The sequence below is a fragment of the Puntigrus tetrazona genome, chromosome 5 (genome assembly GCF_018831695.1).
Source record: "Puntigrus tetrazona isolate hp1 chromosome 5, ASM1883169v1, whole genome shotgun sequence".
In the NCBI taxonomy this organism is placed as follows: Eukaryota; Metazoa; Chordata; class Actinopteri; order Cypriniformes; family Cyprinidae; genus Puntigrus; species Puntigrus tetrazona.
In genome coordinates this window covers 22,951,630-22,969,285 of record NC_056703.1, presented here as the reverse complement: position 1 = coordinate 22,969,285, position 17,656 = coordinate 22,951,630, and the positions used below count along the sequence as shown (strand labels likewise).

Below are 17,656 nucleotides of genomic sequence, written 5' to 3'. Positions count from 1 at the left end.
TGTTTAAGCCACAGCCTTAGAGAAAACTCAATTGCACTCGCATTAACGATAGGTCAGCAGCGGTAAAACACTCTCTTTGTTAAAATTGTTCAGGGTCACTTGTAGTCTATGCATGATGACAAGGCCCTCGCTGGAAATGTGGACTGTGGTTTTTAGTTTTTCTGCACTGATTAAGTTGTGAAATTATTTAGGAATGATTTAGTATGGTAAAAAAGAGGGAATTTTTTAAAACTGAAAATGAAGTTACAATCAACCAAAGCAGAGAAACAAACATTGCGTGTCGCGAGTCTACAAGTTTGTAAATGAACAGGCTTGATGTTATCGTGTTTTTCAATTGACTGACTGCAGATTGCATGCGGGCTCAGATTTGAGAACATCAGACGGAACATCATCGTTACTCTTTTGCGATTGTTATCAGGACAGCTTACATGTTATCTGTGCAGCTCTTTTTAAATTATTCAGCTGTTTGTTGGGAAAAATAATCAAATTAGACAACATATTTAGTGCACAAATGCACAAGGGGTGTAAGAGGTGCATAAACTGGCTGGGGAATGTAAATCTTGCAGAACTTTTTGTGTAATCCTGCAGGCAGATTCTCGGCAGCCTTTGCTGATGACCCACATTTGTAGATGCATTGATCTCACAGAAGTTGAAAGCTAAACCGCACTGGCACAGCTTCACATGGCTGGCAATATTACTTCGAAGAATGCTCTAGGCCACCATACCACATCAGCACTGACCGAATCTTAGGAAAATAGGCAAAATCATTAACTCTATACAAGCTATTCCCCGTACAAGCTATTATATGTTATGGCTGTCAAATACATTTTCATGAAAAGAAAAGGATAAAACATGGCCCATTAACTTACTTCATAATGCATAAAGTGGATTGTCTTTGCAAAAATATGAAAAAACTAATGCATTTAAACTGAGATGAATATCATAAAAAATATGTCCAGATTAGAAAAAAAATAATAGTATAACTCTAAATGAACCCTATTTTTGGAAAGGATTTAAAAAGTGTTTTTTATTATTTACTTTTGCTTTGTGACATATTAAAAACAAATTTTCTTCATATTTTTATTAATTATATATATATATATATATATATATATATATTTACTGTAAAGATTTTTTACAAGATTCCGCATTATAATAAAGAGAACTGAGAGAACTGAGATTGACAAATAAGTTAGTAAAAACTAAAGTTTTTTTCTTCCAAAACCTCCTCTGAAATTATGAATTATTAGTGTACATACATAACCATGACAAAGTTTGGGGTCAGTAAGACTTTATTTATTTATTTATTTGTAATTTATACTTTGTTCATGAAGGATACATACATTGAAATAAAGTAAAATTATTTAAAAAAATTAAATTTAATTCTTCACCATCAAAGGAATAAATGGCATTTTATGGCATTTCAAAAATAACAACTTCACAGCATTTCTGTTTTTATTGCATTTTTAATAGTGCTGTCAAATGATTAATCACATCCAAAATAAAAAGTTTTTGTTTATACATTTAGATATGCTATTATATTTTATTAATATTTAATATTCCAAGTCTTTTAAATTCATACAATACTGCATGTGGAACATTTGTGTGTGAGGCTGAGTAAATAAAGGAATAATATTTATTTTTATATATATATTTTGTCTTTGGGTGAACTACTCATTTCAAATTCTCCCTCTTTTTACTTTCTGGCCGCCTCTTTCGTGGCAACACTGAGGTTTTGAGTGGCAAACACAGACCTGTCGGCGGCTGCCACCGCACCAACTGAAAAAATACAGACCATGTGTCTTTTGTACGTCAGGATTATATTTGGCAGCACACCTACAATGAAGCAGAGAAGGAACAGCATTTTTAAAAACAAGACCCAGATTTTGTAACCACAGGCGTGATTTTAATCTGAAAATCTTTGTCTGACTCAGACATGAGCGATACCATTCATCTTCTCATCTTCCATTCCTCAGATATCTGCGATCAAAACAAGCATGCAGCCACTGTGACTTTTCAAATGTCACTCTCTGCCCTCAACGGCCTTTTGTATTAAAAGAAAGTCATTTTTTCCTCCCTTCAGCCCTTCTATCTCTCTCCAACCTGCTCTCTGTCTCTCTCTCTCTCTCTCGCAGCATGCAGAAAATAGGCTCGGACTGAAAGGCCTCCTTTTTAATTGGAAACATCTGGGAAGTAGGGAGCTGGGCTGGTGGGGTGCCGCGGAGACGGGTTATTATGGGATTTCCACGTCCTTGGCGAGTGACTGGTGGAGGAGAGAGACGTTGGCGAGGGTTCAGGGGTGAAGCGGCTGCACAACAACCTCATCACTCGTCTCCCTCCCCTCAGCAGCGTGAGGTCAGTGGCACAGCTACTGCTGGAAGGAGGGGGTCTGGCTGTGTCGACAACACCCGAGATGGGTTGGCCTCGGAGCTCACGATGTGTTTGTGATTGAGTGATCAATGAGACACGCTTTTCTGGATTTCACCTCGACGCTGCACAAACACTAAATAACACTAAAACGATGCACTATTAACGTAGCGAGGTTTAGGTTCAGTGTATGCTAATGTGTAATCTTGAATGGAGTGTATTAGTGTATTAGATTGTTTTAAAGTCTTTGTTAAAGTGCTATAAAACCTGAACCAAGCCGACCAGCTACAAAATAGAAAATCAGACAAAGAGCTTACTTAATGAACTACAATCCATGTGAATGACCTATTTAAAATGATGGAGATATATCAATGTAAAGTTGTTTGTGGTGTACATACAGAATAAATATATTTTATTTCATTGAAAAATATGCATATGTGCAATATGTCATTTGCAGTGCTTCATAGGAATGGCTGGAGCTCAGCTGGAGCTATTCTCCAATGCACCAGGGATTCAATTGTTAAATGTGATCATTTAAACCATAACTTGAAATAAGGACAACCGGAGTGTGACGTAAGAGGAATGAATCAGTGAATCAAAAATTAATCACGGTTAATTCACCCAAAAATGAAAATTAGCCTATGTTTTACTCACACTCAAGGCATCCTAGGTGTATATGACCTTGCTCTTTCAAACAAATCCAATCTGAGTTATATTAAAACTGACGCTCATGCTACCATATGTTGTACGTCATCCACCGCAATTTCTTCCGCCTACGACAGGTAGCAAAAGTGAGAAAACGTTTTTATCATTTTAAATCGGGATATTTTTCTTACAAAAATGCATCGACTTGCTACAAGAGGCTTTTATTCAGCCCCTGGAGCCAAGTAAGGATTGTTTTAATATGGATGGATGCAGATTATTCTGACTGCTTTTGACACCCACCCATGCCATTATAAAGTTTAAAAGAGCCAGGACAATTTTTCGTTTCCAATTGGATTTGTCTAAAAGAAAAAAAAAGTCATATACACCTATGATGCCTTGGGGTTGAGTAAAACATGGACAAATTTTCATATTTGGTTGAGTAACCCCTAATGAATTAAACATCATATAAAGCAAAGCTAGTTAAGTATAGTCCTTAAAATGACATGATCAGCAGCATTTCGAGGAAAGTACATCGTAGAGAAATCTGTCAACTTGAACACATATATTTCTAGTAAAAAATCTGAAGACCAGCACACGTTATGCTATCTAAATGTGGACAATACCATAACCACAGATTTTTGCCTATATAAAGCTCTGTAGATCCAAATCCTGCTTCTAAAAATCTGCTTTTTATATATGTACAATATAAAAAAAGAATAAAACTCTATTAATAAACCGCTTTAACCTCTGAGGGTTTCCCCAGTGGGAGATTTAGTCAGGGTTTGCGATGTCTGTACACAATTTGGTCCCTAAAGTACAGCTAAGTGAACCCCCAACACACAAAGCCTTATTAAACTCACAGTCACATCCCGCTGGTCTCATTCTGCATTCGCACCCCATTTTCAGGGCTGCTGCCTTTCATTCTCACCCCCTCCCTCGACCACCTCGCTCATTGTGACTAAGACGCTGGCCCTATTTGCTCAGACCTCTCTGTCCTTTAGCACAGCTTCACTGAGGCCCCCCGACTGCGTCCATCCACCCATGGCCTTCAGATACAAGCCATTGTTCCCACACCTGGGGAGCAAATCTCCTTCTCCTGACTGTCTCCAAGCCTTATCTAAGCTTAAAACATCCTGAAGTATATCACATGTGTCCTGTTTAAGTCTTCAAGTAAACAGAAAGGTGAACAGAAGTTTACTGTTTGCCTCAGGTGGTGCTTTTCTTATCTTCTCCAACAAACATTTCTGAAATAACCTGGAACAAACAAGTTAACAATGATTTCTCCTTAAACATGGCCGGGTAATCAGATTAGCGAAGGTGAAGAATATCTCGTCAGAGGAGATCTGAGGCAAACACCTACGTGGTGTTTTCTTATCTGAGAGAGAAATAGAAAAGGGTCAGTGAAGGTGTTCACAATAAAGTGCTTTTAAAAATCCAGTTTAAAAAACTTCTGCGAAGTTCTTAGGAACACAAACTTTGCATTCGTGTTTTTTTCATTTGTTTTTGTTTGTTTTTTTACTTTCATAACAGGTTCAAGAAATGTTTACCACCTCTCATAGCAAAGAAAAATATTCTACCACCTGAACTAACCTTGCCTTTTTATAATTTTTTATTAGACAAAAAAGCTGGGAAAACAAAAAAAGACAAGGACCAAACAAAGCAAAGCAAAACTAAAATCTAAACAAAACAACTGGCACACAAAAAAATGTGGAATAAATAATGATGAAACCAATACTTATAAGTTTTTAAAATTTTGGGAGACTTGTATACCTTGACACACATCTTAAGGGCCTGCTGGAGTCCTATCTATGAAATAATTTCATCTTGTATGTTTTTCTGAATGCCTGCTTCCACCTGTTAGTTGCTCCACTTGAATCAAACTATAGATTTTTTCACATATTAATAAACTGTTTTGTTAAAAAGAAATTCTAAGAAATAATCATAACATGCTGGACTACTTTTCGGGGCTCCTTTTACAAACTACTAGGAATGGGAAACTACTAGATTAGGCAATACTATTCACTATAAACTATTTGCTTATTAGCATGCATATTACTAGCATATTACAGTAGCTGTTCATAAGTACTTTTAAAGCACATATTAATGCTTTATTCTGCATACTTTTGACCATATTTTTTGATTCTTTAATCCTATGCCATTCCTAAACTTGACTACGACAACAACTACCTTACTTACTATTAATAAGCAGTAACCAATCTTGGTGACACTTTATTTTGATGGTCCCTTATGAACATTCTGTTGATAATAAGTAACTTGCACCTACATGTCAACTAACTTTCATTAGAGTCTGATTATTATCTGTTAACTCTTTATTGTGATGATCTCCCAACAGACTTTCTACTGACTGTAGATAGCTTTTCAAGAACATGTCGACTTATTCTAACCCTAACCCTACAAGTCTACTAATGCTCTACTAACACTCTAATGAAAGTTAGTTGACAATTAGGTGCAAAGTGACTTATCGTCAACACAATGTTCATAAGGGACCATCAAAATAAAGTGAAACCCCTATCTTTATGTCCCCTCAAAGTGAGTTAAAATAATATAATCACAGAAGGGGTGTATTCAGGTGGAATCCTGAATGTATTTTTGAATAGATGTATCCATTCAGACTAAAAAATGTGTGTCATGTCGCTGACCAACTGAAAGACTGAGACAAAGAGGAAACAGATACACCCAAGGCCCATGTATGTCAAACCGCTGCTCTGTGTTATTAACATTCGGGGCAGTTTGCCTACGTACCCTGCAAACCCACGTCTGGAAACCACCGGTGAATATTTGGACGTGCTGACAGAGTTTCAAATAACAAGAGTAAGGATGCCTGAAACCACATTGTTTTCGCAGGATGATGACCAGCTATGTGTGTGTCTGTGTGTGTATCAGAACGCACGGGTGGAGAAAGAGTGGGCAGCGAGCTCAAAGAGAGTTCCTCTAAAAACCAAGATATGATAATAATGAAATACGCTACCACAATTATACTGCCACATATATACATATATACAACGTTACCCACACAAACGAGGGAAACATCAGTCTGTCTGCTCAGCAACAAAGAAGATCAGCTTCTGTTTCGGCCCCAGCTGAGATGAATTACATCTCCAGCTGGTTTTTATTCCTGCAGTGTGACTCCCAAAACGTAAAGACAAATGCAAAGCCCGGCAAGCAAACAAAAACTCCCTCCTTCTCACTGGACTCGAGTCTGGAGACAGTCTTCAGTGATCTGTGATAAGTAAACGGCCCTTATCTATCTTTTTGAATAGAAAAGGCTCTGTGTTGCCAATGTGATAAACGTTTTAATACAAAACTGTAGATAAAGCAGTATTTGACCCCTAAATGAGGTGATTCTGTTTAAAATAAGATTAAAATGCTATTATTGTTGTTGATAAAATATGTACGTTAGGCTTATATTTCACTGCATTTAGACAAATATAATATTAATTGCATTTTACAGTACCACGTTAAAAGTACGAAAATTATTATTGTTTTACAAGGATACATTTTTATTTAATTGTGCAGTTCATACCAGCTTTGTTTTTCTTTTTTCACCACACAAAAGGAAATATTTCAAGGATATTTTAATAAGAACTTGCATAAGGGATGCCAGGTCTTTATTTTCAAATAAATATTATATTTACTTTCGCTGTTTGTTTTTTGTGATACTAAATTCATCGTGTTGCTTACTTTTATAATCTAATATGCAAAGATTGTCCAATCAGAATCCAGTGAGGAGCCCTTTTATGATGCATTTTGCGATCATCGTCCATTTTCAGTACGCATAAAAGAGCAGGTAAACTTGTGCATTAGACAGAAAAAATAAAGTCATACAGGCTTGGAATGACAAGAAGATTGGATCGAATTTTTTGGCTGAACTATCCTTTCAGCTCCATCTCTGGGTTGTGTTCTGTTGGCTTTACGCTGAGAACAGGCTGTTTTTCAACATGGTGCCCACCCTCCCCCTCTGGCACTAATGTATCACAACAGACCTCCCATATAGATCACATTAGTATGACTGGGCACCAAATGAACCTCTGTGTTCGATCTGTTTTCTCAAAGACAACCTGCCTATTGAAGGATTAACTAATCTTGAACTATCTCAGTGTCAATAGCTTCTGTTTGATCTTGAAATCCGAGTAAAGTTTGCTAATCTATAGCTTCGGACCTTCTAAATCAAGGTTCTTTCACCTGTCACTTTAAAGTTTGTTGAGTTGAGAATCCATAAGCCTTGTGAGAGAAAGGTGAAGAGTACTGGAGAAAGGCGAGCGTGACCTGCTCTGTGACAGGAAGGGAATCACCAATCACCCCCCACACACACCTGGGATCAAAGAGGGCACGCACAATGCCTTACTGCCTCACTGCAAAGTTCACCCAAACATCAGCCTGTGTGCCTTTCTTTTTGATGGAACACAAAATAGTTGGTTAATTGGGTTCATTCAAATGAATAGGGTCCAAATTTCACTTGTTTTCCATAAAAGTCACAAGCCTGGAACGACATATGGGTAAATAAATTATGACAGAATTATCTAGCTTAAGAAACAAAAGAAAATCCTATAGACTACCATTCTTGCAAAAATATTTGTCTTTCCTTTTTTCTGTTTCGGTCTTTTATATGCACCTATCTACTGCAAGCAACTCTTAAAATAAAGGTTCTCTATTAGCATCAAAGGTTCCACAAAGGAACCTTTTCATTCCTTACACAAGAAAAAGATTCTTTAGATTATTAAAATATTTTTCATAATAAGAAAAATTGTTCTTTTAAGAACTGTTCACTGAAAGGTTCCTTTTGGAACCAAAACTGGTTAATATAAGACATTTATAATTCATTTTGGTGTTAAACATTAATTATACAATATTTTTCTAAAGAATACATTTTTTTGTTAAGTGTAATCTTCAGAAAAATGAATTAAAAATGAATTTCAATTAGAATATTAAATTAGTTTTTATAAATGTCTTAGAAAAAACAATACTGCTGTGCATCTTGAGATAAAACAAAGGCACTGACATATTTTATTAGTTAGTGCAAGTTTCTTTCAGTTAAAACATCTCAGACCTACATTTTATGTCTGGGACTAAGTTTAAGCCCTGTCAAAAAATTATGAAATTTTAGAAAATATAATTAAATTTTTAAAAGAAAATAATTGTCAGCATATCAGTATAAATGAGAATCAGTTCATCCTTGCTTAATTCTTGCTTAATCCCTGCAAAAAGGATCCACAAAAATGCAGTGGATTGTGGGATATCAGTCAGTCAAGGCACATTAGAAGCCAAGATGTTACTCAACATCTGAACTTGAATGTGTTTCTCAGGTTTTGGATAACAATCCAAAGTCCCTTTACACACACACACACACACACACACACACACACACAAACAAGCGCAATCTCCATCAACACACATCTGTTACGCACCTGTATCTTTAACACACAAATATTCAGAAATAACATGAGTGAGATCTAATACACTTCCCACGATGCATTGCACACACATGCATGCACGTATGCACACATTAAGCTGTGCAGACTCCAAATCTGGTCTGTCTTTGTGAACCAAGAACTGGCACAAATCCTTCACGATGGAGCTTCCTGAGTGAGACGGCCATTCAGTGTCTGCCGCCTCCATCCTCCGTCAAACACACAAATCCGTCTGAGCGGCCCACCGTCAGATCAGATCCCCTAAACCCTGCTGAACAGTGCATCACAGCTCACATATTTACGTGCGCAAGCAAAAATCGAAGTTTTGAAATGTGCATAGTCACTCCAACACTTTTAAAGCTGTCTTTTTTGGTAAATGCGGTCCGTTTACATCCATTGTATGGGGAAAAAAAAGAAACCACTGAGATATTTCTCAAAATGTAGTACTTTAAATGATCACAGAATTCCATTTACGGGTGAACTACATCTTCTATAATACAAAGATCTATGCAACATTTACAGTATTTCTGCTAGCAACAGAGCAGTTTGTCTCATTATCATTAGCATTTTGAACTCCCGTGATAACAAGCCAGACTTAACGCATCGCTAATTTGCTGTTTGTCATGACAAGTTTTGCACAAAATATTGCTGAGAGTGCTGTTTTTAAAAGAGTAAAATTACTCCCTCTGGTGCAGCACGCCTCCTCATGAATATTTCATCAGCCTGTATGGAAGCTGAGCCCACTTCAAGAGCTAAATTAATGTTTTATTTACAGACAACACACTGTAAATATGCCGCTGAATCAATATTCTCTCCACCGAGTGTCGAGTGAGACAAGTAGTAGATTCATGGCGATATACATTCAATGAAAACCGTGCATTCGAGCCAAAAACGTTACGATGCAAATGTTTGGTGCACAGTTAAAATGCAGTTTACATGGATTTTACATCTCTGCATGCTTATATTCAGTACAATGTCAACCTACTGGGATGACGCTCTGGGCCGCTATAGGCTGATCCAGTTGAACACCACATCTGATCCCAAGAGGCCAATCATAGCCTGATTAACATAACAAAGGAGGCCAATCAGGAATACCCCCCCAGGCACATTAAATAATAACTGCTCTATTACAAGCCCCTGATGAGGGTGAAACTATTTGCCCAATGGGGCAGAACCACAAGTGAGAATTCCATGTTAAAATTCATTTCCACTTTTCAGTCCCACGACATGAATATGAGCGATTTTCACTCAAGCTTTCTTCTTTCAAAAGCAGTGCAGAACGGCATGTAGTGCAAAACAATATTTTTACAGTGTGCGTGATTCTTAATGACATAAAACCTTGTCAACAATGCTAAGGTGCTGAAAGAAAAATTGAACGTACTTGTACGTCCGTTAAGTATTTTTCACATTATACTGCAATACATATAAAAACTTTTATTCAGCGTAACACTAACCAAAAGTGACAGTATAATATTTCAACATAAATACTAAGAAGCAACAAATTTTCAACCTTGATAATAAAAAAGGTTCTATTGCGAATATTACAATTTCTGAGGAATCATGTGACACTGAAGAATAGAGTATGACTGGAGTAGGCAAAAAATTCAGCTTTGCTATCACAGAAGTAAATTATATATTATAATAAAGGTTTAAAAGTTTTAAGCTGTGATAATATTTCAAAACAATGCTGTATTTTTAGTTTTGGTGAACATAAGACATTTTAATTAATTTAATTAATCGCATCCATTTTTTATATACATAATAAACATACAGAGTACAGACACATATATTATGTCAACAAAAACGTGGATAATAGCCTGTTATTATGTTTAGCGTTATTTTTTTACAACATACAGCAACTTGCAGAGTAATCTGAACCTAACCCAAACAAAGAAGAAGATGTCCCAGACCCGGACAGCCTCAAAGCCTCTATTTGAAGCTCAGCGTTTTGGACTTTGTTTACAATTATGTTAGGAAAGAGCATTTAAATGTAATTTAGTGCACACAAAACAAACTTTAGATATAACCGCTTTTAATGGTACACAAATTGTAACTATAGAAATGCTAAAACGTATTTAAAATTTGACTGACCAAATCAACCGTCTTGTTTTGGACCCGTCAGGCTCAAGCTACAGCTTTACACACACACACACACACAGGATTGATTTCTTATTTTGTGGTTGAACATAAAAGTATATTTTGTATATTATTAGGTTAATTTTTAAAGCAGCATTAAACTGAAATCTCATTAACTGAAATGACTGTAAAATGTTAAAAGATTCTTCAAAAACTGGAGGAAACAACCAAAACCTGTAAAAGATTGCATATTTTACCCCTTCAGGTCCGTGAAGAAAACAAGCATGGCATTTCAGAGAAAAGTGAAGTTATTTTTCAAGTTATCTCCTCTTAAAAATCACACCGTGGGGAATAAGCTTTGCTGACATTAAACAGAGAAGGTCAGGTAAAATGAGACTTAAGACAAAACCTATATCAGCTGCTCTGGCTCTCTGTTATTACAGCCCTATAAATAGCGGCCCTGTATCACGTCAACTTTGGTGACGAGCGGGACTTTAACAAAAGGCTCTCTTGTCTGGAAGACTGTGTTTAAAAGGGTGATGGATTGGCAAGCGGGGAGAGAGGAAGAGGGTGTGAGGAACCCTCCGCTGGCAGAGACGCTCGGTCCAAGAATAACAGAATACCACGCTCACAGCATGAAAAAAAATCAATGCTTCTGCTCTACTGTATATTTCATAACAACCCTAGTGTGACTTTTATGGGTTGCGGCTTTCATGTAGAATAGCATTATGAAGTTGAAAGTGACTGGAAGATAAAAAAAGAAGTGTGAATTCTGGAATCCTTGCACATCAAGTCCCAGTCAATCATTAGGCTCTCCATCGCTCGAGGTATAAAGGCGATCAACGTGTGCGTAACCCCCAGCCCTCCTCTATATTCTGACAAATATTAACAAGCCCACAACAAAGCCAGATCCGTATCCCATCATGCCTTTCATCACACCCATCAGAGAGCTCCGGCCAGGGTGGGGGTTTAAGTGCAGCCCGTACTGTACTGCAGCGAGCGAGCGTGTTGCCACCCCCTGCAGAGCCAGTCTAATGCCCTCAAAGAGAATTACAGAGTGATCACAGGTTCACTCCATCTCTAATGAGCTCAGGGCTGCCTGCTCCAGACGGCCCTCCCGTAACACACCCTCTCATTCAGCCTCCTTCAGTGTTTGTGACTCCGGTCTATCATTCATCTGTGAAATGCACAGGAAAAGACAGCGGCTGGGGTTTCTAGGACTTTATTGTACAGCAGTGACATTTTGCATTTTACAGGCTGAATTTAAATTTTATTAAAAAACTATTTTACCATACAAAGCTACTAAAACTGTTTTTTACTTCAATGATAATTGTTTTTTTAATATACTGGTAGCCATCTTAAAGGGGCAGTTTATATATAGGAATATTTTATGAATAGAAAGCTAAAAAGAACGGCATCGATAGTAAATCAACAGATTGGAATTATTTCTAAAGGGCGATGTGACAGTGAAAACTGAGGTGACGGCTGATGGAAATTGTGATTTGCATCACTAAAATGCATTACATAACAAAAATAATTTTAAAAAATCTTTTGAACGGTAGTGTGTTCATGTTAGGTCTACACAATTAATCAATTTTCCACGTATTAATTTTTCTTTCTACGGGTTATACTAAAGGTTTTTCCATTGGTTTAATTTTAGGATTAGTATAACATTATAATGCCATTCATATTTTAGTTTTTTTTATTTAAAGAATAAAGCAATCTATTGTATAACTGACACAAAGGCTTAATATTAAAGAAAACCAATAAAGTTTTTTTAGCTAGTGTCTTCAGCTGTTCAAATAGTATAAACATCATTCAGTGTAAATTGTGAAAATTATAATTAATAAACCCAATTACATTTTCAAAGGAATAAACAACCATTATGATTTTTGTCATAATCGTGCAGCCCTAGTGTGTGTGTATTATGTGTAATTTTATGTATGTGTGTGTATATATATATATGTATATATAGTGACTAGTAACTAACTACTTAAGTATACTTTTTTATTCTTTTTTACTCAAACTTTTTTACTTTTACTTTTACTTGAGCATACATTTCTATAAGTACTTTTATCTAACTTGAGTCCACTTTTTGGGTACTCTACCCACCTCTGGCAATACTAAACGCTGGTAATGAATGAAAAGTTAAAAATAAAAAATGAAAAAAAGTATTTCACTATAAGAACGAATGAGGCTTAGGTCATACGTTGAGTCAGAAGTCATCTAAGAAGTCAGAACTCGACTCTCTCACGAATGCACATGCAGCCGTCGCCAAAAGTCAGTGACTTGAGTTATAATTTTAAAAATAGAAATATTACAAAAACCCATCAATCTTCAGAAGACATGTGGTAACCCCCTCAGAGGCATATAGGTTAGTTTCACAATGGATATATAAACGACTTACAAAATAACTGAAAATAATGGCCACTGTACACCAGCAATACCAAGCATGGAAGAGCAAGGATACATTTTTAAAAACTCAGACTGTGTTCATCTAAAAAAAGAAAGTCATATACACCTAGGATGGCTTGGGGTTGAGTAGATTATGAGCTAATTTTCATTTTTCGGTGAACTATTTGTTCAACTACTTTAAAATCGTTACAATTACAATAATTATTAATAATTGAGCTGGCTTCATGAGAACAATTGCAAAAATGCCTTCAACAGCGTCAGTGGTTTGTGTTCCTGATGGACTGTTATTATTACTCATACTTAGGGCTTGATGAAAAACCGTAACCGTAAGTATTAAACCTCAGCTCTTAACTCATTCTGTACTGTTTGTGCTGTGCAGAAGTGCAGAAACCATCGCAAAAATTAAAGGAACAGAAAGGAATTAAAGGAACGAATGTTATTTTGGTGATGTACAATCTGAACTGATTATAATGTACAATATGTTTATTTTAAGATTTTATAAACATTACATTTAAGTAAAAATAAATTATGGATACATAATTTTGGTATCGGTATCATATTCATTCTTTGAATTCATTCAACTGGATTGAGCTGGCTTCAACAGTAAGATTATCTGTTAAAACACTTCGTTTTTGACAGTTTCACAGTTTTTTAGGGCTACATGAAAAATGTACATTTCAATCAGTTCAAATTTTATAGCCAAAATTTTAGCCAGAAAATCTGCGGCTGTACTGGTTTGTGCTTTTTTTCTAGTGCAAGTTCAGACAGATTCATTGCTTCTGGGAAGAGGCTAAATTGGGAGTAATTGTGATTAAGGTAATCACTGAGGGTTCAATGCAGCAGTCACATCCATTCAAAAACAAACCAGTCGAAACAGGAAACATTATGAGTCGTTTCTACCTCTGCGCTCAGTGCCCCACAGGTTAGTCTGGGACTAACAGCGATTTCTGGACGATCTCTATACATTAACTCAGTGCCCCGAGGTGAGAGCAACAAGATAAATGATTGTTTTTTTCTTAATGCTGCTCTTCCCCAAGCTAAGTTCATTTCATTAAACGCCCACACTGTGAACTCTCGTTCCCTCCAGCTCAGAGCACAACAGACTTCAGCAACACTCTGATAAAACAAGAGCAGAGCCCCATCTGTACTCACAACAAACTCACACTGTTTTTCATTATAACACAGACTTATACAGAAACCTCATATCTGTTCTCACCACTCTGTTATGACAATATTACGGACAGTCTGATCAAACCAGACTGAATAAAACCTAATGATATGTCCAAAGAATATTTAAAGGGTTATTTCACTCAATGTGAAAATGTAGTCATAATTAAATCACGTTACCCAAAAGCTTTCGGAACACAATTTAAGGTATTTTGAATAAAAACCGGGAGGTGGTTGACTGTCCTATTGACTGCCAAGTAAATTACACTGTCAATATACAAAGAAGTATAAAAGATAGCGTCAGAATAGTCCATCTCCCTCAGTGGTTCAACCGATAAGAGCACAAAGAAAAAAGTTTTGTAGCTTTGGGGTGAAGTAACCCTTTAAAAAGAAAAAAAAAAAGTAAATTAGCCCATTTTTTACTCAACCTTAAAAGCATCGTCATGAGTGTATAAGTAGTTAAATAAAGTGCATAATGATGTTTACAACAGCATAAGTGAGAAAAGTAAGGATTTTTTTCTTACAAAAAAACATGGATTCGCTGCAGAAGGCCTTTATTCAGCCCGCAGAGCCATGCGAGGCACGATTTATTATGGATGTATGCACTTCATTTGACTACTTTTGGACTTTTAAACAAAAACATCCACCTTCACCCATTCTAACGCTTGGAAGAGCAAGGAAAATTTTTTACATCACTCCAACTGGATTCATCTGAAACAAGAAAGTCATATACACCTAGAAGGCTTTGAGAGTAAAACATGGGCTAAGCATGATGCTTATTACATTGAATATACGTATATAAATACATGTTACTTATAAATTGTAGTTCATTACTGATTACAGACTACATTATGAAAACAGTAGTTAGTAACGCAATCTAGGTTAGTCATTTAACTAATCTATTCTGACTATTTTTTAGATTACTTTTCAAATTTACCATTATATATACTTATTCCATTGTTTAATTTCATTCTATTTTTTATTTTATTTAATTCAGTCTTATTTTCTGTACAAATTAAATTTGACATCAGACTAACGAGTGACTTTTACAGTTGCACAGTATGGTGTGAGATACCTATATCATCAAGAACCTTCACACTGCTAGTCTTCGCTCAAAGTCGCACTGAGGCATCAGCAGCCTTGAAAAAAGCTTCTGTTTGGGCTTTACCGTGTTTACTGTGTTTCAGACCCGCTGTGAAAGCGGTTTATGGGATAAACACAGCATTTAAGCTCAGCGGACCAGAGACAGGGTGACCCTGACATGACACATGGTGGCAAACAATGGCCTCATCTTTCTGATTCCCACGTAAAGGACAGTCACAGCTGGGCAAAAGGAGTTTCCTTTGTGACACCTGTTACTTGTCCGTTTGTCGAGTGATTTGTGGGATTGGTGAGAAAGCCGGTGCACAGGCAGGGGGTGGGACCACACACTATGAGTGACAAGCGCTGCTCCTGTTTTTCCCGCTCTTTATCTTTATTTCTCTAACAAAGATGCAGCCGTAGGAAGACGGCTCATTCATGGTCTCTCTCACGGCGCTGCTGTCGTGGAATCCGGAACTGGCCGGTGTCCCCACTGCGCTCCTGGCAGCAGGTGTTTTAGCAAAGTTTTAACGGTTTGGCTGCTCTCCAGCTCAAATCTCCTTCCTGCTTGACTGGATGTGACACCAGCATGGAAAAACAGCAGCGTTTAGATGATACTGGCAAATGCTTCTTGCAAATTCGATCTGTAGTACACTACGCAGATTTGCTTTGAGGTACACTTACATTGAATCATTTTCAGCCACAAAAATTGAGTTCTAGCTAATTTCTTTACACTTAGCGCAACATTTGCTCAGCTTCGTCATGTAAAGTAATTCTCCAGAAAATTAGCTCGAATGTTTGAACAACTGCATGTCACTTTGCTCTACGGCTGATCTTTTAACACCAGCTAATACTGGGAGAAGGGAGAGGCATGTGATATTTAGTTATCTTTTCATACGTCAAGTTCAAAGATAACACCAATCACCTTCATCTGAGGGCCAAAAAACTCTCTACGTCAGAGCGTTGCTTTCTGTGTGGCCCAAAGCTGAATGATGTCCTTCATTATTAGCATATTAGCTAAGCAGAGTACCTGAGCACAAGGAGAGCTGTCTCTGGTCAATTTCTCTTTTTAGATGTGACTGAATTTTAGGGTTCATCGTTATTATTCTTAAAGGAGCTTTGCTCTGTTAGCATCCAGAGCTGTTGGATTAGCATTTTCTACAGTACAGCAATAGATATCCTCAGCTGTGTGGTTTGGAGCTATTCAAGACCATTATAAAATATGTCTTGGAGGTCGTCCTGTGAAGTCTCGCCAGTTCATTTAGGCTCCGTCAGTCCCAGTGTCAAATTCATTTGCCACCCTGCTGAAATGGAGTGAATCCAAAGAGCTGTTTGGGATCTAGTCAAGGCTGAAAGACATCTTTTTCTTCTTTGGGACACTCTCAGTGCTTAATTTTCCAAGACTTTCTGGAATTTTAATGACTGTATATTTATATCTTTTTGATTAATTTGTTCCCAACAATACATCTTCAATCTGTTCTGTTGTAATGGCAACAGCTTATCAAAATGATTCATTCTAAACTTTTCCATACTTTCCATAAGTTTTATCAGACCACTGAACTTCAGACATGTCGCTTTTGTTGTAGTGATTCAGTTGAGAAAGCATTAGTTAAAATAAGCCGTAACGTAACATAATGGACCACATTTTTCTATTATCCTTTCCTCTCATTAATAGCATTTACATTTCAAACCGCTAGATATCACAGTGACTTGAACCACAGGAAGGTCTGACAATGGAAGAGTTTTGCGTGTTAAAGCAATCCTTCAAGCTAAAAAGATATCAGTTAAGATCTATCAACAGCATCTGCTGTGGGCTCTCAATTACCACAGAAAAAACTGCTGCTCGGTTTGTAAAAAAAAAACAACAGAAAACATGTTTACAGTGATGCACTGTCAAAGCCCAGCAGGCAAGAGTACTCCAGGGTTTATAACCAGAGATGAATTCTTTAGTAAATATGTTTGTTATTAGAGCTATCTATTTGAGTTATCTACACTGCCATTTTGGGGTGGTAGTACTTTTGTATGCTGAGGAAATGAACACTTCTTCACGTTTCTGCACTAATCATGGGAGAAAATCTGTGGAATAGTATCAAAAGTGTTTGGATATTTTAAATAGATGTAAAAGCTGGCCTACTGCAGTCAAAATATGAAACATTTTAACTCATTTAAAGTAGTTATTGATCATTACTGGCTATTTATTTTATATTTTCATTTTTATAATTACAGTCTAATATTTTTTAATATTATTTTGAATATATTGTTTTTTCATAATTATTTAAATATTTTAATAGATTATAATGATTTATCTTAATATGCAGAGACTGCTATAAACATGTAATAAAAAAAGTTTCTTGAGCATCAAATCATTATATCAAGTAATGGCTGCTCTAAATTCAACTTTGTCACCACAGGAATAAAATACCTTTTAAAAATAGAAAATTATTATTGTTTATAAATCAAATTGAAGTCTAGGTAGA

General features: G+C 36.5%; 1 protein-coding gene across 2 annotated transcripts in view; it reads right to left on the bottom strand.

The window, feature by feature from the left end:
• The window catches only part of mcama (melanoma cell adhesion molecule a), a 45,449-nt gene that overhangs the window by 12,210 nt on the left and 15,583 nt on the right, over nucleotides 1-17,656 (bottom strand). The window lies entirely within an intron of this gene.